The following is a 23,689-nucleotide window of genomic DNA, read 5'->3' on the forward strand; positions in this document are numbered from 1 at the left end:
TATTCCCCAACTTTTTTCTGACCTCAATCCTTTTGCCACAACAAAAGACTTGCCATTCTTCCACTCCAAAAATTTTAATGGCTCTTTATTGCCTCCCAATATAAAGGTCAGGTTCTTCTTGGCATGATAGGAATTTTATAACCTAGCACCACCCAACCTTTCCAGCTTTATTATATCTTAACACTTCCCACACACACACATAAATATCTAGTTTCTTGTCACATCCTTTACCACAAGAGCTATCTAAAGGGTTAAACAATGATCATTAGACCTACTCTCAAGCCATAAAGAAGCCATAAAGAAGAAAGAAGGGAATTATAAAAGGGCTGCATCCTGTTTACTTGTGATCATACTCCATACCTAGTTAAGTGTCAAATTTATTTTTAAATCATAATAATCAATGATATATTAAATCATAATAATCAACGATATATGTCCCACTATGGTTTTGTCTGTAACTTTATTTATTTCAACATTCTTAGTAATAAGTTGGATCAATGGTTCTTAAAGTAAGATTTGTCAACCACTGGAGGTTTCAGAAGATCCACAAAATCAAAATTACTTTCATAAGAATACTAAGAAGTTTTAATTTCTAATGCGGTAAATTTTGCACAGAAAAAAAAAAAAAAGCTTTTCAAGGGATCCTTGATCATTTTAAAGAGCACAAATGGGTCCTAAAGCAAAATACTCCTGATTAGATGAAGATATTGATAGTAGACTTGTCAAATTTACAGATGATCCAAAAGTTTTCCCATTTATAAAATAAGAAGATTAGGTTTCATTTTGATTCAACAAATAGTTTTAAAATGCTTATTAGGAACAATGCACTAGGCTAGGGATTATGGATATGAAGATGGAAAAACTCCATCCCATCTATAAAGAGCTTGTAGTCTAACAGAACAAATAAATATGCTACTGGGTGGTTGTGTTAAGGGCAAAAGAACTAAGAGGGATCAGGGATGGCTACATGGAGGAAGAGGAAATGACCTGAATCTAGAAGAAAGAGAAGGATTTCAATAGGCAAAGCTGTGAAGAAAATAGGTTCCAGGAAAATACTCTGAATAAATTGGGAACAGGGTAGAGAGAGTGCTGGATTTACATCCAGAAGACCTTAGATCCAATTCTGGCTCTTCCTCCTGATAGATATGTAGGTAAGTGACTATTTTTCTAGGCTTCAGTTTCTTCATCTGTAAGTGAGATGATTGCACTGGATTATCTCCAAATTCTTTTCAAAGGCTAAATCTATGATGTTATGGCTGTAAGACTGAGAGTTGGCTGAAAATGAAACATAAAATGAAAACAAACTATAGACAGTAGTATGTGGACAGTGTGGCCCCATGTGTTGCAAGGCTCACATGTAGTGAGCCATATATATTATGGGGGTGCTGCTATATAGCTCAAACAGAGTTAGAACACCATTCCTAGCCTTTTGTTCCCTTACCCTGATCCATGGGAGGCTTTAATTCCTGCCAGGAAGGGAAGCAGGAGGTTGAGGCCAAAGGTCATCCTGTTCTCTGCCATGAGAAGGGCATCAGGTTAGAATTATATCTACCTGCTTCCTTAGATAATGTTAGATACGATCAGGTTCAAGCTAACTTTTGATTTCTGTGTAATTATGGAAGAGATAAGAAGACTCCAAGGTTTATATTCAAGGCTTGACTCCCTTCCTAGCAAATACCAATTTCATAATGAAGTCAAATAGTCAATAAGCAAAGAAAAAAATTCAAATCAGTAGCAAAATACAAGTCAGAGAAAGTATACATAGAAGTCAGATAAAGTATACATTGGGAGTTTCAGGAAGTTCAGCTCAACTGAGATAGTCCCAGGTCTCACTCAAGGGGAAACTCCCCAAAGGATCTAGTATAACAAGCTGGGGCTAGGGACAAGATAGAAATTGCCAGCTCCTCTAACATTTTTCCACAATGTTTTCCTTTAGCCATTTGAAGTGAGGTTGGCCCCTTCTAGTTTCCTCTTAAAACTGGAAACTGCTAAAGCAATTCAATCCTTGAAGAATCCCAGAGAAGACTGAACTCCATACTGGCCCTTATGCAGGGCAGCATATCCATCTCCACCAAAAAGAAGAAAGTCCCCCACCAGTAAGATCTGGGCCAGGAGTTACATCTGAAATCAGACTGGAGAGGTAGGTTGGCCGTAGATCCATTTAGGAGTTTTTTGAACAAGACCATAGATTCTTAACCTGGGATTTTTGAGCTTCTTTTCTAAGGAGAAAAAAAGAATAATCATATTTCAATATAATTGATTTCCTTTGTAATCCTTTATATTTCATTTTTTCATTCTTTTAAAAACATAATTGTATGAAGGGGTCCATAGACTTCCCCAGAGTTGTCCAGGAAACAAATAAAGTCAAGCATCCCTTTATTGATTAAGCAGTCTTACAGCCTTTTCCGGGGTTCAGTCTATGAATCTATGGTAGATGTTAGAATCAAGATGTAAACAGGGTAGAGCAATGGGCTGGATTGAATAAGATTCCATTTAGCATGAACGTCCTAGACTGACATTCAAAAATCAGTTGCAATTGCCAAAAAAAAAAGTGGGGTGATCTATGAGTTAATGTGGGGGGGAGAGCATCTCTGCAGTTTTTTTGGTGAATTGCAGGCTCTGTATGAGTCAGCAAAGTGTGATGCTGCAGCCAGAAGAGCTAAGGTATTCTTGGGCTGCAATAATAGAAGTCTGGCCTCCAGGGAAGAAAGAGAGCTCCTGGCCTTACTATCTTAGGTCTGGGTCTGACCACATCCATAAAACTGTATTCATTTCTAAGAACTCTATTAAAAAGGGCTGTTGACAGACTTCAAGGTCCAGTAATTCCCTGCAACAACGATATTTCAGCAGTTCTGCCTTTGGCACATACTGGCGTGGTGACTGTGCAGGTTACTTTACCACTCGGTATTTCAGGCACAGTTGTGTGATAAGCTGTTAAGAAGGGTCCCATCCTTATTGGTAGAAAGAGTTCCTCACCTGGATTCCATGCTCTAATTCAGGACCCTGTCTATACCTCTTTCAGAAATAGTAGTTTGAGTGGTCAGTCTCATTTCAGCACAGTGTCCTAGACTGACAAAGATAAACGTTCTCATTTGGGAACAATTTATAATTTAGTGGCTGAGATAAGACATATATAAGTTAATAACAATAATAAGAATAAGAAAATTAGCTACGTCCAGTGAAAGAATTCTGGGAAATGAGTATGAACCACTACATAGAATTTCCAATCCCTCTATTTTTGTCTGCCTGCATTTTTTATTTCTTTCACAGACTAATTGTACACTATTTCCAAGTCCGATTCTTTTTTGTACAGCAAAATAACTGTATGGACATGTATACATATGTTGTATTTAACATATTTAACATACATGTTAAATGGTCAACCTGCCATCTGGAGCAGGGGATGGGGGGAAGGAGGGGAAAATTGGAACAAAAGGTTTGGAAATTGTCAATGCTGAAAAATTACCATGCATATCTTGTAAATAAAAAGCTATAATAATAAAAAAAAACAAAGAAAAGAAAATTAGCTAGGCAGCTAGGGGGCACCATAGGGCACAGAGCATTGGGTTTGGAGTCAGGAAGACATTGAGTTTGAAGCTAGCCTTAGACAACTTACTAGTTGTGTTAAGCTGAACAAGTCATTTAACCTGTGTCTTCCTCAGTTTCCTCATCTGTAAAATTGGAGTAATAATAGCACTTATCTTCCAGGGTTATCATGAGGATCAAATGAGATAATATTTATAAAGTACTTAGCATAGTATTTGCACATGCTGCTGCTGAGTTATTTCAGTTGGGTCTGATTCTTTGTGACCCTGTTTGGGATTTTCTTGGTAACATTACTGGAATAGTTTGCCTTTTCCTTCTCCAGCTCATTTGACAGATAAGGAAACTGAAATAAACAGGGTTATGTGGCTTGCCCAGGGTTACAGAGCTACTGAGTAGATGAAGCTGGATTTGAACTCAGTTCTCTTCCTAACTCCAGATCCAGCACTCTACCCAATGTGCCATCTAGCTGCCCCCTGGTATATAGTAGGTATTGTATAAATAATAGCTATTATTATCTAGCTTTTTATGTAGCACTTTGTTTCACAAAGAATTTGACATATATTAACTCAATTGTTAATACAATATTAAATGATAATAATTCAAATTAATAATGTTCTAAATTATGTGTTTTATGGTTATAGAGAAAAATGACCTCATTCAACAGGCATTTATTAAGTACTTATTATATATAAAAACATTATGCTAAGACCTAGGGATGAAAAAAAAAAGTGAAAAGTAATACCTCCCTTCAAAGAGTTTATATTTGGCTAAGTTACAGCCTAAAGGCAACACAGCTATTTGTAAAAATTAAATAACCGAAGCAAGATGTCCAGTGCATTGAGTGGATCTCTTTGGAGAATTTATGGAAAGACATGGACAAACAACAATATGGCATAATAGATGAAAAGCTAGAGTTGGGGTCAGAAAGAGCTTGATTCGAGTTCTACCTTTGGCACATACTAGCTTGATGACTGTGTAAATTACTTTACCTCTCAGTATGTCAGGCAGATCTGTGTGATAAGTTGCTAGAAGGAGTCCATCTATGTTGTCAGAAAGAGTTCCTTACCTAGAGTCTATGCTCCAAAGTAGGGCTTCTTAAATTTTTTTCTACTTGTGATCTCTTTTTGCCCAGGAAAATTTTTACATGACCCCAAATATATAAAATAGGTATAGAAATCAAATATTTACTGATAATAAAGCATAATTTCCTGATCTCCACAGATAAGAGGCCCAAGATGAAATTTTGATCCACAGTTTAAGAAGCTTTGCTCTAATGAAATCACAGATCTGGTCCAACAATAGCAGACAAAATAAAACCAGTTGAGAAATATGGCTAGGAAACAACCTGGAAAAAACCCACAACAATATAGCACTTTAACATTTATAAAGACTTTTCCCCATGATAACCATATGGGGAAGGTAGTACAAATATAATTTCCATTTTACAGATGAGGAAATTGAGATTCATAAAAATAAACTAGCTAACTAGTAGTATTCTTAATTCTCCTGACTCCTTGTCTAACATGAATTTTACACTGCTCCTGCTTAAAATAAAATGTGGTAAATGTATGGAATATATTTATGAAATTATTTTAACTAATAAATTATTGATTTATGTTAAATGTAATTAATAATCACCTAAACTGTGATAAATATATGAAAGAGTTGCAAAGTGCTATGGGTTAGCCAAAAGATCCAGGAATCAGACACATTGGGATTGGATTGAATGAATTAGGATGTTGACTGGGAAGCAATCCCAACCTTCAAATTTGAAAAGGTACCATGGAACTGAATCAGAGCATCTCATTTTTTAATGTCATTCCCTCCATTTAGTTTCTACCATTCTTTGAAGTCCCACCTCTTCCAGTAAATCTTCCCTGAACCCAACCCAAAATAATCCCTCCCACATTGAACTTTCAATATTATACAATGGCAAGAGCCTTGACTGGAGTTGGAGGTTTACAACCTACTTCTGATAATTATGATTATGATTTATGTGATATTTGTTGTTGTATTATTGTCGTGTCATTCAATCTAGTCTGACTCTTCATGACCATAATATGCCAGGTCCCCTATCCATGTAGTTTTCTTGGCAAAGACACCAAGGTGGTTTACTATTTCCTTCTCCAGTAGATTACCTTTTATCAGAATTCACCATTATGAACCGTCCATTTTGAGTAATGCTGCATGATATAACTCATAGTTTCTTTGAATTATGTAAGCCCCTCTATCAGAATAAACCAGTGATCCAATGTGATCTTGAGCAATCAAATTATCTTCTCTGGATCTCAGTTTTCTCATTTGTAAAAATGAAAGGATTGAATGCTATGGTCTCTGAGATACCTTCTTACTCTCAGTCTATGGTCTTACATTATCTTTTGAGTACACTGGTCAAAAAAACATTGAATGTTAAAACTAGCAAATCTCTCAAATTCTTCTTTTTGCAAATAAAGGAAAAGTTCAGATAGGTACAATAACTTTTCTAGAGGATACCCAAGTTATAGGTGGCACAGCCAGATTTCAAACTAAATCTTCTAGTCTACGAATCTTTTAGAAAGTCCTGGAGTGATTTGCCAAGTTCAAATTGGCCAATTATTTTATCAGCTGGATCAACTTCCACTCTATGCCCTTTGTCCACCTTGATCAAGGCTACTAGACTGATTGATCAAGGAAATATTAAACACATGTATCTAGGTTCCAACAAGATATTTGACAAAATCTAACCTGGTTAGGCCCTGTGTTCTGGCATTTAAGTCTGTTCCCATTAAGATCAACTTTTCTTCTACATCTCAACAGATTTCTCCTCCTCTCATTATGCTCCACCCTGAAATATATCAACCCCATTTTTATGAGTTCCTTCTTTTACTCAGGATTCTCAGGTCTGGTCTCTTTGGATGTTTGACCAATCAAACTCTATTTTATTGTTTCAGGGCAACTAGGTGACACATTGGATAGAGCTCTAGACCTGGAGTCTTGAATTCAAATCCCACCTTAGACACTTACTAGTTGTGTCATCCTGGGCAATTACTTAACCCTGCTTATTTTTGTTTCCTCATCTGTCAAATGAGCTGAAGAAAGATTTTTTCTTCTTTTGAAAACCTTTCTAGTATCTCTTCCAGAAAATCCCAAATAAGAAAATCCACCAAGAGTGGAATATTGCTGAAGAACATTTAAAGCTCATTTTAAATTCCACCTGCTTCTCTGATCTTCTCCTCCCCTCATCATCAGATCCTTCAGATCTTTCAAAGCACTTGGTTTTCCTTTCTTTAATGTATTTATTGTTATTTTGTTTATAACAATTACTTATTGGTAAATCTTGCTTTCCTTCATCCCAACTGTAAGCTCTATGAGAATAGAAAATTCATGTCAACTTTGTATCTTATTCTAGGACAATTTAACTTTAATCCACTGGAGAAGAAAATGGCAAACCATTCCAGTATCTTTGTCAAGAAACCTCCATGGACAATATTACTATGCTGTGCCAATGGGATCTCAAGGCATCAGATACTACTGAACAACAATTGGATTGAAAATAATGCTGTTGATCAATCCAATTTCAGCACCTCTTAAGAAAGTCTGTTCTTAAAAACTATCCATCAATCACTGGAGTTAATAAACTGAGAGATTGTGCTTTCTGGTCTCTTACCTACTCCTAGAAAAAGCTGCTAACTAACAGAGGAAGAAGTAAATATCCTAAACAGTCCCATCTCAGAAAAAGAAATAGAACAAACTATCAATCAACTCCCTAAGAAAAAATCCCCAGGACCAGATGGATTTACATGTGAATTCTACCAAACATTTAAAGAACAATTAACTCCAATGTTATATAAACTATTTGAAAAAATAGGGATTGAAGGAGTCCTACCAAACTCCTTTTATGACACAGACATGGTACTGATACCTAAACCAGGTAGGCTGAAAACAGAGAAAGAAAATTATAGACCAATCTCCCTAATGAATATTGATGCTAAAATCTTAAATAAAATATTAGCAAAAAGATTACAGAAAATCGTCATCAGGATAATACACTATGACCAAGTAGGATTTATACCAGGAATGCAGGGCTGGTTCAATATTAGGAAAACTATTAGCATAATTGACTATATCAATAACCAAACAAACAAAAACCATATGATCATCTCAATAGATGCAGAAAAAGCATTTGATAAAATCCAACATCCATTCCTAATAAAAACACTTGAGAGCATAGGAATAAATGGACTTTTCCTTAAAATAGTCAGGAGCATATATTTAAAACCATCAGTAAGCATCATATGCAATGGGGAAAAACTGGAATCTTTCCCAGTAAGATCTGGAGTGAAGCAAGGTTGCCCACTATCACCATTATTATTTAATATCATATTAGAAACACTAGCCTCGGCAATAAGAGTCGAGAAAGATATTAAAGGAATTAGAGTAGGCAATGAGGAAACCAAACTATCACTCTTTGCAGATGATATGATGGTATACCTAAAGAACCCCAGAAATTCTACTAAAAAGCTATTGGAAATAATTCATAATTTTAGCAAAGTAGCTGGCTACAAAATAAATCCCCATAAATCCTCAGCATTTTTATACATCACCAACAAAACCCAACAGCAAGAGATACAAAGAGAAATTCCATTCAGAATAACTGTTGATACCATAAAATATTTGGGAATCTATCTACCAAAGGAAAGTCAGGAATTATATGAGAAAAATTATAAAAAAGTCTCCACACAAATAAAGTCAGACTTAAATAATTGGAAAAATATTAAGTGCTCTTGGATCGGCCGAGCGAACATAATAAAGATGACAATACTCCCTAAACTAATCTATTTATTTAGTGCTATACCAATCAGACTTCCAAGAAAATATTTTATTGATCTAGAAAAAATAACAACAAAATTCATATGGAACAATAAAAAGTCAAGAATCTCAAGGGAATTAATGAAAAAAAAAATCAAATGAAGGTGGCCTAGCTGTACCTGATCTAAAATTATATTATAAAGCAGCAGTCACCAAAACCATTTGGTATTGGCTAAGAAATAGATTAGTGGGTCAGTGGAAAAGGCTAGGTTCACAAGACAGAATAGTCAACTATAGCAATCTAGTGTTTGACAAACCGAAAGCCCCTAACTTCTGGGAAAAGAATTCATTATTTGATAAAAACTGCTGGGATAATTGGAAATTAGTATGGCAGAAATTAGGCATGGACCCACCTTAACACCATATACCAAGATAAGATCAAAATGGGTCCATGACCTAGGCATAAAGAACGAGATTATAAATAAATTAGAGGAACATAGAATAGTTTATCTCTCAGACTTGTGGAGGAGAAAGAAATTTGTGACCAAAGATGAACTAGAGACCATTACTGATCACAAAATAGAAAATTTTGATTACATCAAATTAAAAAGCCTTTGTACAAATAAAACTAATGCAAACAAGATTAGAAGGGAAGCAACAAACTGGGAAAACATTTTCACAGTTAAAGGTTCTGATAAAGGCCTCATTTCCAAAATATATAGAGAACTGACTCAAATTTATAAGAAATCAAGCCATTCTCCAATTGATAAATGGTCAAAGGATATGAACAGACAATTTTCAGAGGATGAAATTGAAACTATTACCACTCATATGAAAGAGTGTTCCAAATCATTATTGATCAGAGAAATGCAAATTAAGACAACTCTGAGATACCACTACACACCTGTCAGATTGGCTAAGATGACAGGAGAAAATAATGATGAATGTTGGAGGGGATGCGGGAAAACTGGGACACTAATGCATTGTTGGTGGAGTTGTGAACGAATCCAACCATTCTGGAGAGCAATCTGGAATTATGCCCAAAAAAATTATCAAATTGTGCATACCCTTTGATCCAGCAGTGTTTCTATTGGGCTTATATCCCAAAGAAATACTAAAGAAGGGAAAGGGACCTGTATGTGCCAAAATGTTTGTAGCAGCCCTGTTTGTAGTGGCTAGAAACTGGAAAATGAATGGATGCCCATCAATTGGAGAATGGCTGGGTAAATTGTGCTATATGAATGTTATGGAATATTATTGTTCTGTAAGAAATGACCAGCAGGATGAATACAGAGAGGACTGGCGAGACTTACATGAACTGATGCTAAGTGAAATGAGCAGAACCAGGATATCATTATACACTTCGACAATGATATTGTATGAGGACATATTTTGATGGAAGTGGATTTCTTTGACAAAGAGACATGAGTTTCAATTGATAAATGACGGACATAAGCAGCTACACCCAAAGAAAGAACACTGGGAAACGAATGTGAACTATCTGCATTTTTGTTTTTCTTCCCGGATTATTTATACCTTCTGAATCCAATTCTCCCTATGCAACAAGAGAACTGTTCAGTTCTGCAAACATATATTGTATCTAGGATATACTGCAACATATCCAACATATAAAGGACTGCTTGCCATCTAGGGGAGGGGGTGGAGGGAGGGAGGGAAAAAAAAATCGGAACAGAAACGAGTGTCAATATAAAGTAATTATTAAATAAAAATTAAAAAAAAAAAAGAAAAAAAAAAAGAAAAAGCTACTAACACCCCATCTTCTCAAAGGTCTGGTGATTAAGAACACATACTTAGGAGCTTTAGGGACTTTGGAGCCAAAAGATCTGAGTTGTTTTGCTTATTCTTAAGTATCTGTCCATCTCTAGAGTGCTGCAGAACTAGAGATTCAGAGAAGAGGGAGGGAGGACTTCCTGCACCTCAGGTTCTTTATGATTCAAGGCTGGAAGAGATCACCAAAGACAATTGTGGAATTGCTTCCCAAAAGTCTTTTTGTGTGTGTGTGTTTGTTCTCAGCTGATTTTGGTTTGTACCACGATTTTTTTTTTCCTTTTAATTCACTGCAATAAATATCAGTTAAGTTTCTTTTATATGGATAAGAATCCTGAACTAAGTGTTCAAGATATACAAAGCTTAGATGAGTGGGACCCCTTCCTGACCTCAGGGAGTTTAGGGGTAAGACTAAGGAGAATGGGTTAAGTGTATTGTTGCTACTTAACTGTATCCCTTGGAAATCTAGGAAAGAGAAAGGATCAGCATTTATATAGCACCTACTGTGTGTCACACACTATGTTAAACATTTTACAAAATATTATCTCATTTGATCCTGGAAGGTTGGTGCTATTATGACTTACATTTTATTATCTACATAAGGAAATTGAGGCAACCAGGCATTAAGTGACTTTCCCACGATCACACAGCTAAGTCTGAAATTACATTTAAACTCATCTTCCTGACTCCTGGTACAATGCTCTAATAATTTTGCCAACTAGCTGATTGCCTCCTGGAAGGATCCTTAAGAGATCCCACAGAGAGGAGCAGATCCTAACCCCTTCAGGCCTTTTCAATTTAGGAAATTCACATAGCTGGAAGTCCCAGAGAAAGTAAGTTAGGATAGAGAAGAATCTCAATATCCTGCCCTCACTTCAAGACTATAAAAAGAACTTAAGCAATCACTTTTTAAGTACCTATTGTGTGCTAGGCACAGGAGACAATATTTGTACTAGAATATAAACAAATTCTACTGATGGGGGAACAACAGTACCTAGGGATGTTTAGCCTGTAGAAAAAGACCATTCTTAACTTTTTTGTGTGTCTGGCGTCCCATGACTGGTAAAGCCATAGATAGCTCAGAAAAATACAGCATAAAGTAAGAATTAAGGATAATAAAGGAAATCAAAATTATATTGGGAAAATAGAAAAATTGTCAAAATGATTTTTAAAAACAACTTTACACAACCTATGTTACAAACTGCTGACTTGGAGGTTATTTTATAATTATCTTCAACTCTTTGTAGGATGGCTTCAGAGAAGAGGGATTTATTTGCCTTTTTCTGCCATACCAGGAGCAATAAGGAGGAGGGAAGAAAGTTAAGAGAAGTGGTTTCAGATTAGATGTAAGTGAGCCATTCCCTCTCCCTTGTCTTTAACAGAGATGCACTTGTAGGGGAGCAAGGTGCGGAGAAATAGTTTTATCTCATTTTCCTTCCTCCGACAAGAAAATGGAGATTCCATACCAGTCTCGGGGTTTTTAAACTCAGTGAGGGAAAGGAGAGACTAGCTGATTCTAAAGCCTGGAGCCTGGAAATGATGAGTGTTGCCTGAGGTGAGCCAAATTGCCAGCCGCATTGGAATCCCAGAGGGCCCAGCTGGAGACCAGAAGGGAATAGCAGATCTTGGGAGGAACAGTACCAGGCTCAACAATGAAGCTTCCCATTTCTTTCTTCCCTCTTCCCTTTCCTCATCTATCTGTCTGTCTGTCTGTCTGCATTTCTCTGGCGCTGGCTCTGGCTCTTTCTGTGTCTCTGAATCTCGCTTTGTGTCTCTCTCTGCATCTCTGTCTCTGTCTCTCTCCCTATATTTCTCTCCATCTCTGTCTCTGCCTCTCTATCTCTTTTTCTTTTTCTCAGCCTGTCTCTCTCTCTGAATCTCTGTCTCTCTCTATCTCTCTCTCTGTCTCTCTCTCTCTCTGTCTCTCTCTCTCTCTCTCTCTCTCTCTCTTCTCTCTCTCTCTCTGTGTCTGTCTCTGTCTGTCTCTGTCGGTCTCTCTGTCTCTCTGTCTGTCTCTGGGTGTCTGTGTGCCTGTCTCTCTGTGTCTCTTTGTCTCTCTCTGTCTCTCTCTCTCCGCATGTCTCTCTGTCTCTGTCTCCATCTCTCTTTCTCTCTCCCTCTTTGTCTCTCTTTCTTTTTCTCTCTCTTTCTCTCTCTTCCTCTTTCCCCCTCTCTTTCATTCTCTCTCCCTCCCTTCCTCTCTCCCCCCTCTCTCCCTCCCTCCCTTTCTCTCTCTCTCTCTCTCTCTCTCTCTCTCTCTCTCTCTCTCTCTCTCTCTCTCTCTCTCTCTCTCTCTCTGTTTTCTTCCCCTTCTCTTTCTCTCTCTTCACCCCATCTGTTTGTCTCTTTCCCTCTATCTCTGTCTTTCCACTTACAAAGAGACAATATATACCTAGCTTTGTAATAACTGAGTTTTTTGGAGGAATTTTTCCCTCCCAAACTACCGTAAAAGGAATGGGAATTAAATTCTATTCATTAGAGAATATGGCCAATAATCTTTCCTGTTGCTTTGCTGATCATTCTGGTCCTGATTATGCCTCACTGTTTCCACACTATTTTTTGGCTGGGTCTGTGAGCATGGTGAACAAAATAATATTTGAGCCAGAGTTAACTTCTGAACTTCCTACTTCTGGAGTTGAATTGGGCAAGAGAGCCAAAAGAAGTAAATCGGGGCTGATGTCTTATAAGCCTTAAAACATGATAGAATTGGTAGTTGTTAGTAAAGGCAATGTGAGGTGCAAATGGATAATCACCAGATCTGGAGTCAGGAAGACCCGAGTTCAAATTTTACTCAGATGTTTCCTATCATATGACCTTGGATAAGTCGTTTAACTTCAATTTCTTCATCTGTAAAGTGAATTTAGATTGAATTTGATTTGCTTATCTAAATCTAAGATCCCAGGACTTTGGGCAAGCCATAAAACTCTCTGGATTTCAATGTCTCCTTTGTAAAATCCAGAGGTTTTTGAAGTTCCATCCAAGGTTAAGTCTCTCTGATCCTTTCAATCGGAAAGACAAAAAAAAAAAAAAAAAAAAAGGAGGGGCAAGTGGGCAGGCACGACATGAGCAAAGGTTGATTGTGATTAGAATCATCATCAACAATAAACATTTGCTTAGGCTTCATTACTTTCCTGAACCTGCCTCTTGTGCTTGAGAAATATCAGGCACAGAGAGTGACCTCAGAAATGCACCAAAGCCCAGCATGCTAATGGATAACAGCCAATTCTGTGGCAGGCTGGGCAAGCAGAAATAGTCCTGAGACTGGAACATAATGTCAACCATCTTGGCTGTTGCTTGCCACTGGGCACTTCTTCCTTTGGTCTGGGAGAGGAGTGAGCAAACTACATTGTGAAAATCAGATTATTATTTTGAATCTAGATTGGGAATACAATTTCATTTTCATGCGGCTCCTCTCATTCAAGAATATGATGCATCAAAGTTTCAGAGGGTGCCAAACTAGAAAAGCCATTCCCCTGGGAACTGTCCCATGAGGAAAGCAAAAGCATATAAAATTTGCACATTCTGGGCTCACTGCTACATATAGGCTGGTCTAATCAAAGATAAATCAGCACTTAAAAAAAAAAAGATAACTAACTAAATTAAAAATTTAAAAATAATTTTAAAAATTTAAAAAAAAAAAGATATACCAGCTCTTTTCCCTTGGTCTGCTGCCTTGAAATTTCCTGGCTAATCGCAATCTGTCAAAAGTGCTGATACAGTCAAGTTCCAAATCAACCCGTCTGCTTACTAAAGTCTGAGTAGTGAAGCCAAAACAAACCCAAGATTTAGCGTCATCATATGTACTTGAAGGCCCTCCTCTCCCCCATCACCGTACCCTTGTCTGAAAGGAATCCCAGCTATGAGATCTCTGACCAGTGGTCATCTGCCCTCTCCAAAGGCTTCTGCTAAAGGAGAACTCACCGCTTTTTGAAATAATCTATTTCTTGTTTGGCTAGCTCTTTCCTAAGGGTTTTTAACTTAGGATGAGCTTGTTCTTTTTCTTTCCTTTTCTTTTTTAATTAAAGCTTTTTATTTACAAAACATATGCATGGGAAAATTTTCAACATTGACCCTTACAAAGCCTTCTGTTCCAAATTATCTCCTCCTTCCCCCCTCCCCTCCCCTAGATGGCAGGCAATCCAATACATGTTAAATTTGTTAAAATATATGTTAAATCCAATGTATGTGTACATATTTATACAGTTATCTTGCTGCACAAGAAAAATCGGATCAATAAGGGGGGAAAAAACAAAATGCAAGCAAATAATAGAAAGAGTGAGTATGCTATGTTGTGGTCCACCCTCAGCTTCCATGGTCCTCTCTTTGCATAAAGATGGTTTTAATCATCAGAATGAGCTTGTTCTTTAGAAAATATTTTGATAACTTTATTTCAACATGATTGGTTTCTTTTTTAATCTCATGTATCTTATCTTATGCATTTAAAAGCATAATTCTGAGATTGGTGTTCAGGGGCTTCATCAGGATTGCTGAAAGCATCTGTGACACACATACACAAAGTGAAGAAACCCTGCTCTAAGTGTCAGAAGTAATGAATAGGCCTTGGAGTCAGAAAAATCTGAGTTCCAATCCTGCCTCATATAATTAATAATTGTGTGATCCTGGACAAGTCACAAGTGACTTGCCTTTGAGTCCCAGTTTCTTCTTCTATAAAATGGGGTCAATAATGGCACCCATCACTCAAGATTGTAGGGAAGGTATCAAATGAGATAATAATTATCATGCTCTTTTTAATCTTTAAAGAATTTTGTAATTATTTTCCCATCACATTCTACTTTGTATTGTACCTCTTTGGGTACATGTCCTATCTCCCCATTAAACTGCAAAGCCCTGCTACATCTGGAGTATTGAATGGAGAAGTAAGGGATCTTTACATCATTTCCCCCCACCACCACCACAGAATTAAATTTTTTATAATAGCTTTTTGTTTTCAAAATACACACAAAGATAGTTTTCAACATTCATGCTTGCAAAAACCTTGTATTCCTCCCTTCCCCCCATTACCTCCCCTGGATAGAAAGTAATCCAACATATGTTAAACACGTGCAATTCTTCCGTATATATTCCCACATTTATCAGCATTATTATTTTTTTAAATCCTTGCATCCCCATTCCTGAGGAAAAGATCTTGCTTAAAAAGACAAGAGGGGTGAGAACTAAAAAGGAGAGCTGATTGGAGTGTCTTTTGGAAATTAAACAATTATTCTAATTATTCTAAGCTTCTCCCTCTGACAAAAGCTCATCTTTTTTTAAATTTTTTTTATTTTTATGACAATAACCTTCAAGTATTATTGCATTTGATTCAATTTAAGTCAAAAACTGGCTATTAAGCACACTAATGTGTTCTTAAACAATAGGTTTATCCCCATTTTACAAAAAAAAAAAAAAGAAACTGAGCCTTAGAGGTAAATAACATGACTTTCTTAGGCTCACACAGCTAGTAATTATATGAGGTAGGATAGAAATTCAGGTGAAGCCCTAGTCTGAGGACTACGTATATAATAAAGAAACTGTTAATACTCTTAAGGAACTTACTTACTAAGGAAAGAGAGGGAACAAGATGTACATAGAGAAGCAAAACCAAAATGTATCCCAAGTAAATAAGAAATTATTTCAGAGGAGGAACACTAATTTCTGTTAAAAGTAACAAATTGACATCGAGGATCACCTAAAAGACAATGAGAGAGGTGCACAGTGAGCATGAGTAAGCTTCAATACATTTAACAAATGAAGAATTAGACAATAGAAGTGGTATAAGGGATGTTATCAGAGAAATCTATAACTGGAGAAAAAAATCTAGGCCTATACTTCAAAGAGAACCAAGAGAAGAAAAGAACTCAAATACGTATATATGTAATATATATTATCATATAATATTATATTATGTTATGTAATATCACATTATTATATTATAGTATTGTATATTATACAATAACTGGAGAAAAATCCAGGCCTATACTTCAAAGAGAACCACGAGAAGACAAGGACTCATATATATATGTATATATTATCATATAATATATTATGTTATATATCACATTATTATATTATATTATGTAATATACTATTATAGTGCATTATATAATATGCTATATAATGTTATACATATGATCATATTATGTATAATATCACCTATATTATAATACATAATTATATATATATAAATATATTATATAATACATATATTATAATGGTACTTTTTTGTATAGTGGCAAAAAAAACCACTAGAAAATAACAGTTGTGTGTTTCCTGTCAGTTGGAGAATAGATGAATAAATTATATCATATAAATAGCATGGAATAAATATTACTGCACCATAAGAAATAAGAGATTCGAGGTGAAATCTGAAATATCTTGTATGAACTAATGCATGGTGAAATGAGCAGAACCAAGAGAATGATTTATACAAAAGCCACAACAACATCAAGACAAGCAACTTTGACAAATCTAAAAATACTGGATCAAATGCAATGATCAACTACAATGCCAGGGTACTGATGGTGATGATGCTGCCCCCTCTTCTTAAGGAAGAGGTGATAAACTCCAGATATTTCACATAGAGTGGAAATTTGTTTTCCTTGACTATGTATGTGTATGTGTGTGTGTTTTAGGAAAGTATTTTTTTTTTCTTTTTCAAATGAGGGAGTGAGGATGAGAGAGAGGAGAGTATAATGCGACAGTCTCTCCTCCTCAAAAAAAAAAAATGAAAAAAAAGAAAAATTTAAATATTTTTAAAAATATACAGAAGAGAATGGAAGGAAATACAGACAAGCACAACAGCTTTGAAAATTACATGTGAAATTTGTTATAAATTTTAAAAGATAAAGCAAACTGTAACTAATAGACAAAGTTTTGCATGTGATCTTTTCTGTTCTCCTTTGAATAGGCAAGTTCTTGTGTTATTAATGGTAATTATAAATTTAATTTTTTTTAATGATTAGGACTGGAGCTCAGGAAATTGATATGTACATCTGGGGATCAATTACATGAATCCATGGCATCATTTGTGAAATCTCAGCACCTAGCACAGCACTTTTTTTTTTTTTAAATCAGATTTCCCAAAGAGGAAACTCCATCTACCAATATAACCTCTCTGCAGTGAAAGGTTAAGTAACTTGCCCAGAATCACACAGCCAGTTTTTGTCAGAGGAAAAACCTGAATCCAGGGTTTCTGACTCTAAGCTTAGTTCTCTATCTATTATGCCATTCTGCCTCTCAGTTTATAGGTCAGGCCCAAGTTCCTAGAGTTCTGGAGGGAGAGAAAATTGAAATGTGACAATAGTAGCAATTACAAAAATGGCATCATGATCACAAAAGACCCCTGACACATACTAAAGTTATTAATTAATAATTGTTATTTATTAATTGCTTATTAATGGATCCATTCGAATTTCACTAACCTGGTTAGACCATATGTGAGATAATGTATTAAGTTCTGAATGTCAACATTTTGGGATGATCTTTGACCCACAGGAGGCACTCAGGAAAGAGCTGTGGCAGTTTATTTTGAAGAAGCAAAGACTGAGGAAGGGCGGAGTAACTGTCTTCAAGCATTTGAGTGATTGTTCTATGGGAGGAAAATTAATTTTTTTTTTCTTTTTGGCTTGGCCCTAGAGGACTGAATTAGCATCAAAGAGGGGGGATTTCAGAAAAGTAGATAGATGTCAACTTTGTAAAAGTAAAACTTCCTAATACTGAGAGCTGGCCATAAGTAGATGGGAAGTAATGAATTCTCACTCCTGAAGTTCCTCAAGCTAAAGCTGAAGTAGCATTTTGGAAGTGGCAGATTCATGTAATTGATCCCCAGATGTACATATCAATTTCCTGAGCTCCAGTCCTAATCATTAAAAAAATTAAATTTATAATTACCATTAATAACACAAGAACTTGCCTATTCAAAGGAGAACAGAAAAGATCACATGCAAAACTTTGTCTATTAGTTACAGTTTGCTTTATCTTTTAAAATTTATAACAAATTTCACATGTAATTTTCAAAGCTGTTGTGCTTGTCTGTATTTCCTTCCATTCTCTTCTGTATATTTTTAAAAATATTTAAATTTTTATTTTTTTTCATTTTTTTTTTTTTGAGGAGGAGAGACTGTCGCATTATACTCTCCTCTCTCTCATCCTCACTCCCTCATTTGAAAAAGAAATTGAAATTGCTTTTCAGATACCATTTGCAGAAATCCTTTCTAACTGGGATTAGTTAATTCTACTCCATCTTGTAGATTGGTGGGAATCCTTTGAAAATCACTGAATTTACAGAGTGAAATAACAAGGAAACAATCTGAATTCAAAAGGAAAGAATAAATAAGTATTGATTTTGCTTAGCACTTTACAAATATTATCATTTTAAGCTTCACACTAGCCCTGGAAGATAGTAGAGATTATTATTCCCATTTTACAGTCAAAGGAACTGAGGCAGAAATAGGTTAAGTAGCTTCCTCAGGATCAAAGGACTAGTAAGTGTCCGAGGTTGAATTCAAAGTCAGGTCTTCCTAATTCCAAGCCCAGAGTTCTACCTACTGTAAGATCTAGCATTCAGAGAGTTAGAGTTTGAATTTTGGCTATGTATCTTACCAGTCATGTGGTCAGTTCTCTGTAAAAGGGGATTTAAATTAGGAAGTTTCTCAGGATCTCTCAGGGTCATTCTACTTCTAAATCGTATAAATGATGGAATCAAAATTGGCTTGGAAAATGGGTTTTCAGCACCAGTCCTGAAGTCAGGAGGACCTGAATTCAAATCTGACTTCAGACACTTAACACTTCTTGCTGTGTGACCCTGGGCAAGCCATTTAAACCCAATTGCCTCAGGGAAAAAAAAAGAAAATGGATTTTCATACCCTTCAATGCTTTATTCATTTCTAATGCCCTGGCTAGGTTAAAGAAAGGTAAAGGTGTGGGAGCCGAGGGATCAGCCCAACAAAAGAGCAGCTGTCAATCTGTAAGGAATGTACAGTAGCAAGAAAGAGAAGCATCAATCACTTTCCAACAAGACCAACATCATCCTTCCTCTCTGAGGTCAAGGTCTCTGACCTCTCAAGCCCTTTGGGATCTTGTTACACAAGGGAAAGAGGAGAGACCCATGCTCCATTGGGAGCTTACTTATCCTGAAGAAAGGATCCCCAAGCCACCAGAATCCCCCTTTCTTCCCTCATCAGTCCAACATTTTCAAAGGGGATGCTACAAAATGAGCCCTTCTTTCTTAGCCCTTCCCAAGTTCCCAGTAGCCCTCCAAGCTAAAAGGGAAAATAGCAAAAATTGAGTATAAAAGGCATTAGACTTCAAGCTGGTTTCTAGTCCTACTTTTCTGTTTGCCACCCACTAAGCCCCACTCTGCTGGACTCTGGGCTCACACAGACAGGGTTTAATCTTGGGGGAGGGGAACTTGATCCCCTTTCCCCCCACTTTGCCTTGCCAATCTATATTATTAGGAAGCTCCAACTCTCCTTTGAATAGGTATGGGTATGGAATACTGCCTATTATGTCAGTTTTTTTTTTTTAATCTTGTTACTTTTGCTGAACTACTTTTTCTTTCTTTTTAATTTATTACAAAGGCATTTTAGGAGCCAGAGAAATAGAACGGAGGTTATATTGGGAAATGTAGGTTATATAAAAGCAAAATAAATCAATATTTTTAGAGGAAATGAAACAGAAAGGCAGAAGAAGGCCACCAATAATTTGAGGTCCAAGAACTCATTACTCAGGATTACATTGGCAAGCACAGGCCACTCACCATGTGCTTCTCCACTAAGTATCCATTTTCTGTTCTTGGCAGAATCCATGGACACGATCTAGCTTTAGTCCCATCATCTCATTTCAAGTTCTTTCTCTAAAAAGAAGAGGGTCCTATTCGATAATCTCCCAGCTCTCTTCTAGCTCTGAAGTTCTCTATTCTAAGGTTCCCTCTACTTCTAAACATCTAGGTTCTAAGGCACTGTCCAGCTCTAAACTTGTCTGTGTAGAGGGCAATTGAACGTTCTGTTCTTCTCTGACTACTGAGCCCTGTCCTTCCCTTCAGCGCAGCTCCCTGACCTGCCTGCCAGCTGAGCTCAAAACAGGACACACAAAGACACTGATTATCTGGAGCACATTGCATTCCTAGGAGAAAACTGAAAATAAAGATGAGCTCTCTCCTTGCTTCAAACAGACAAGTATTGTTGAGCAAGGAAGGCCCTGGCAGAATGAAAATGAGGGATGACTGAATCTGGAGCTAGAGGTGACTGAAGCATCCTCTCCACCAAAACAGATTGCAACCCATCTGTAATGTAGAAGGTCAGTCTTTGTCTCAGAGAGGTTAAGTAACTTGCCCAAGAACAGTCAGTAGCTATCAAAGGCAAGATTGGTGGCCTTTGATCAGCCTCCTGATTCCAAAATTGGTATTCTATCTGCCATATCATACTTCCTTCCAATTATAGCCATATAAGCATAGTAGCATAGACCCATTCTCAATGTAATTTCTAAGGCGTCTTCCAGCTCCCTGACTATCGTCAGTGTCTACATACAAATAATTACAACAATACTATTAGGCTCCATGAATATCCTCCAAAGCTTCATCATGATGTGAGGGAAAAGTGATCCTATGTTCCTTAAAAATTCTTCCAAGTTTCTCCAAGATGGAAAGGCTTTAAGTACGGGCTGAGCAAACACGGATGCATGTGGTTTTTTATTCATCTGTAAGCCATCCTAGGTCAGATCAGAAAGCGTTTGCAGCAGAAAACTGGAGCTAACTAATGAAATGTTCTTTTTGCCACATCAGCTTATGAAGGCAGGGAACAGCTCAGTCTGCTGTCCTTGTCTGTAAAATGGAGGGATTGGACTCATAACCTCTGAGTCCCTTCCAAATTCGAATTTTAACATAGGCTCAGAGATGTAGGGCTAGAAATGACCTCAGATGCCATCTAACCCCTGAAAGAAAGAGAATCCACTTTCCCAGTTTACTTAACCACAAAGAAGATAATTATAATGGGAATCTCAGGATTATTTACCTTTGTATTGGTGTTCTAAGAGCATATTCTCAAGGATTTAAGCTGAAGGGATTTAAGACTTTACCAAATCTAGTCCTTCATTTTATAAGTGGGGAAACTGAGGCCAGGAGAGATTAAGTGATTGATCTAGGATCAGTAAACTAGTTAGTTTCTGGCTTAGAATTTGAATCCAGGTCTTTCTGGCTTAGAATTTGAATCCAAGTCTTTCTGCTTTTAGGTCCAGCTATCACATTATCCTGCTTCTCTTATCTAAGAACCTATTTATCCTTTTAAATTGAAGTATTTAGATCAAGCAATAGAAACAATCTTATTAAGCCAATCCAGTAACTTGTGAAAACTGTTTTACTGCTTGCTCCTAGTCTATTTGGAAATGGATTAGGCCATCTGCAATTTAGCAAATACGATCTGCCCAGGTACAGGGGAGAAAAAAAGGCTTAATCCTGGCTAGAAAATTTTTTTCTAAGCCTTCAGTAAGTTAATCATAAAAGCAGGGGGTTGGAAAGGGAGAGGTTGCTGATCCTCCTGGGACAGAGTCCATCTGGATCATGTGAGAGAAGGGAGGAATGAAGGACTCAGAATTCTAGTAGACTCCATGGCTTCAGTGAACTCTAGTCACTATGCTAATGTCATGCAATTCTCCAGAAGTAACTTAGGCAGCTGCAGGATGAGAATGAAGTCAATGTCTCACTTCCCAATTTATGTCCTGAACTCAGGTTCAGAGCATGAGTGGTACGTGGAAAGTTATTTACTATTGGGGGTCATCTGACCTTAAAAGAGGAGACAGTCACATCCCCCAGCTTAGTGACTAAGGTCACAGTCTGATCCTCAGCAGCTATTTGCAGATACTTCAAGGTTGTTTGATTGTTTCTGGAGTAGCAGTGAGTGAATGATCTTGTAAAGCCTTATTTTTAGCTCTACAAATCAAGTTCTCAATTACAAGATGAAGGAGCAGTTCTTGAAAGTTCAGAATTAATTTACTGCTTCTTGGTCAGTTATCTAAAATCCAGTACATCAAACTAACAGCATTTTAAGTTGTATTGAGAGAAAGTGGCACTTAGATTAGGGAGAAGGTACCCTGATTGCATCCTATCCTGATCAGACCATATTCAAAGTACAGGGCTCCATCCAGTGATTGAACTGGGAGATTCTATGATGGGGAAACACCAGTTGTGGTGAGTGTTCAAGATGGTAGCATATGCAGATTGACTGAAGGAACTGAGGATGTTTTGTCCTGAGAAGAGAAAATTGGGGGACGCCATGACCTCTGTCTTCAACTATTTGAAGGGGTTTAAGGTAGAAGATAGATTCAGTTAGTACTGCATGGTTCCAACAGATAGAATTGGTGGAATGAGTAAAATGGTTCAAACATTGATTTGAGTTTAATTTAATGAAAAAAATTTTCTTTTTGGATTTAAAAAAAATTCTGAACTTCACAAACATCAATTAAAATAGACATTTCTACATGTATTATAGAATAAAAATAAAAGCTCATTTTAAAATCTGAATCTCTAGGATGTAATGCTTGCATTGCTTTTTAAATATATCAAATATGTTTAAATATTATGTAGTAATATAATAAGTATAATGAACCCAGCATAAAACTTTCAAAGTTTTCCTACTTATCTGTGCTTCACTTTGGTATTACTTCTATATTCTTTTCACAGGAAGAAGGTGAAAACTTATTCCTACCCCACAATCATAGGGTTAAGCCAAATAAATTTCCATACTAGCTATGCAAAAAAATGAATGTTTCATTCTTCATCTGAGTCCATCACCCCTATATCAAGTAATGGATAGTATGATTAATCATTAGTCCTCTGGACTCATCAATGGTCATTACATTAGTTAATTAGTCAATCAATGATTAGTTGGCATTTATATCAAATTTTAAGGTTTGCAAAACACTTCATATAAAGTAACTGATTTAATCTTCACAACAAGCTTGTAAGATTGGTATTAGTATTATCTTCCTTTTAAAGATGAGGAAACTGATACCAAGAGATCAAGTAATTTACCTGAATAACACAATCACTAAGTGTTTGAGTCTGGATTTGAACCCTTGTTTTCTTGATTCTTAAATCCAACATTGATTAGAGTTCTTGTATTTTTCAAAGGCTTTTTTCCTTTATATTATTGTTGTAACTGTGTAAATTGTTCTCCTGATTCTCCTTTTTTCACTCTGCATCAGTTCATATAAAACTTCCTAGATTTCTCCAAAGCTATCCTTTTCATCATTTCTTACAATATATATTCCATTGATGTCATTACATGTTCAATTATTCCAGTTATTGGACCCATCCTAAGTAGCCAGTTCTTTATCACTACAAAAGGAACTGCTGTAATTATTTTTGTATATAGGGTTTCTTTTGTTTTGGGGGGGTTTTTTTGGTTGTTAACTTAATGGTGGTAGCACTTTAGTAAAGTCTTTTCAACTATTACAGATCATCAAAAATGGAAGGACTACCCAGACACATAAGAGGGATCCTCTCTTACTAGAGGTCTTCAAGCAAAGGCTGCAGGACCCCTTCTTAGGGGATGTGATAGAGGCAATTATTATCTAG

At 36.5% G+C, this 23,689-nt stretch overlaps 1 long non-coding RNA gene across 1 annotated transcript; it reads left to right on the forward strand.

Moving 5' to 3' along the window:
- Positions 1–1,777: 1,777 nt before the first annotated feature.
- Positions 1,778–7,176, forward strand: LOC127540929 (uncharacterized). The gene is made up of 2 exons (XR_007948322.1): positions 1,778–2,140; positions 6,935–7,176. It is a non-coding gene; the product is annotated as an uncharacterized LOC127540929 (long non-coding RNA).
- Positions 7,177–23,689: the final 16,513 nt, after the last annotated feature.

This window comes from Antechinus flavipes, chromosome 6 (assembly GCF_016432865.1).
Source record: "Antechinus flavipes isolate AdamAnt ecotype Samford, QLD, Australia chromosome 6, AdamAnt_v2, whole genome shotgun sequence".
NCBI classification, from domain to species: Eukaryota; Metazoa; Chordata; class Mammalia; order Dasyuromorphia; family Dasyuridae; genus Antechinus; species Antechinus flavipes.